This window comes from Aotus nancymaae, unplaced genomic scaffold (assembly GCF_030222135.1).
Source record: "Aotus nancymaae isolate 86718 unplaced genomic scaffold, 86718_ANA_hifiasm-v0.15.2.pri h1tg000029l, whole genome shotgun sequence".
Lineage (NCBI taxonomy): Eukaryota > Metazoa > Chordata > Mammalia > Primates > Aotidae > Aotus > Aotus nancymaae.
The window spans coordinates 25848385-25851060 of record NW_026988442.1 but is presented as its reverse complement, the minus strand read 5'-3'; positions in this window follow the sequence as shown (position 1 = coordinate 25851060).

Genomic DNA, 2676 nt, shown 5'->3' with positions numbered 1-2676 from the left:
TAGCTGGGCATGGTGGCCTACGCCTATAGTCCCAGCTACTCGGGAGGCTGAAGCAGGAGAATCTCATGAATTCTCCTGTGAGGCGGCTGCAGTGAGCCAAGATGGTACCACTACACTTCAGCCTGGTGACAGAGCGAGACTCAGTCTCAAAAAAAAAAAATTCATCTGTCTTGTTTAAAATAACATAATACATTGATAGAGTTCTTATATAATTTGAAAAATTACAGAAGTAAAATTTAACTCAGGTCTGCCTGACTGAGGGATGAAAATGTCTTCACAGACTATTTTAAAAGATATTTTGGTAAATTAGTTTATGATTCAATGGAATTCTAGCTACTATATTCGGACATTGTTATTTAATGCCACGATTAAATCAGCCTGTCCTCTAATGTAAACATGATCTCCATCACTTACTCAGTTCTTCTAAATATGTGGCCCTAAATATGTGGATTAGTGGGAAACTAATATTTCTCACTGCTGCTAGAACAAATTACCACCGACTTCATGCCTTAAAACAACACAAATTTATAATCTTACGGTTCCGGAGTTCAGAAGTACAATATGGGTTAGCAGTGCTGTGTCCCTGCTGCAGGCTCTAGGAAGAATCTGATTCCTCAACTTTTCTAGCTTTCTAGAAACCACCTGCATTCCTTGGCGTGTGGCCAGCCCTTTCCTGTCTTCAAAGCCAGCAACATAGCATCCCCCTGCCTGTTTCTATAAAGACCCAGTGATTACATTTCAGGCCCACCCAGACAACCCAGGAGAAATCCCCCATCTGAAGATCCTCATCTTCATCACACCTGCAGAGTACCTTTTACCACAGCTTCCAGGAACTAGGATGGAGATATCTTGCAAAGGGTGGGGAGATTGTTCATCCTACCACAATGTGTATCTGGCCTTCTATTTTATTCTATTTACCCACCAACGTATTATTGTTTCTATGTTGCTTTAATTAGCATAGTTTATGTATTGGACTTTAAGTCTGTCAGGACCAGCGACCTCTTGCTACCCAGAAATATGGCGACATCCCTCCACCTGACCGCCTTCATCCCCTCCACCTGACCACCTGTGTGCTGCTCCAGCTCTCCTGTAGACTTGAGAGCAAGTTAATCCACTGCTCCCTGTGCCCACAACACATGCAAGCTGTCCAAGTTCAAACTAAACTCACTATCCCCAGGGACTCCTATTCTTCGGCCTTAAAGTTTTCAAACAAATCCATGCCTAGAAGACCTGCTCTGATGACTCCCCTTGGTCAGTCAGTCCTGAATAGTTTGTTGAATGAATCCTAAAACTTGGGTCAGAACTTGAGCAGTTTGTTGAATGAATACTAAATCTTGGGTCAGAACTTGAGCGGTTTGTTGAATGAATACTAAATCTTGGGTCAGACCTTGAGCGGTTTGTTGAATGAATACTAAATCTTGGGTCACTAAAGAAAGCTGCTGGGTTATTCAGGTCACCTCATCACCAGAATGGGAAACTGCACCCATGTGGAACAAATGCAAAATGTCTTTAGCCCTGTAAATTGGTACTTTAGGAAGGAAATCAGAAGTAAGCAATTCACCTGTGATATCACCGCTAGAAATGACAGAGCTGTTTTTCTTTTCATCCTTCACCTCCTGTTCTCAGGGGAACACAGACTCCGAGAAGTCACACCTTAAAACTGAGAACAGAAGTATGTGAGACCAGGTACCGCAACCCCCCACCTCCAACCACACACACAGAGGAAACCAGGAATGCACAGCAGCCTGCCAACCTTGGCCTTCAGGTTCTCTGTCCTCCTGGGCCTTAAGGAGAGCTCACGGGTGATGCTGCAGCAGCTGGAATTTTGGATATTGGGGCCTCTCCCTATGTGTCAAAGTGTGAGACTCTACTTCCCAGATATGCCCTGAACACAGCTTTCCCTGCCACCCAGTGAAACAGAGCTTGAACTCACCTTCTCAGAAAGACCAACTCCGATACAGCTAGCAGGCCCAGCACACATCGGAGCCTGCCTATATAGAACCTAGATCATCACACCCAGAACCTTCTCATTCTCCAATCAAGCTTAGCTCACTACCTGCAGGATTTAGCTCTTTGGGTCCTGATTATAGTGGGAAAAGGGAGGACTGGGGAATGCAGGATTGTCACATCAAGGCTTAGGCTGAAAATTCCTCGGTGCTCCTTATTCATGCCTACTATGTACCCCAGGCATGATGTCATATAACACACACCCCAGATAGGCTTGTGCCACTCTTTCCACTTGAATATCTGAGATAAGGGGCCTCACCTCGTGCCTGTCACCCCCATGATGCAGCTGCACGGAGGAGGAAGAGCAGTTTGGTGCTTTCATCAGTGGGACTGAGTATAGTAGCACCTCCTCTTTCCCGTGACCCGTCAGTGACATGGGGGAATCCAGTGTGTGCTGCTTGTCCCAGAAAGGGGCTGGGAATGATAGGAGGGTGTGAAAGGCAGAACAATCGCCCCCACCAAAGATATACACGTCCTAACCCCCAGAACCTGTGAATGTTACCTTACTTGGCAAACGTGTGATTAATAATTGTGAACAAAAAACCCAAAGTCTGTAAAATATTTAAAGGAGTTTGTTCTAAGCCAATATGAGTGACCATGGCTCCAGGAAGAGTCTCAGGGGTCCTGAGAAAGTGTGCCCAAGGAGGTCAGGTTACAGTTTGGTTTTAT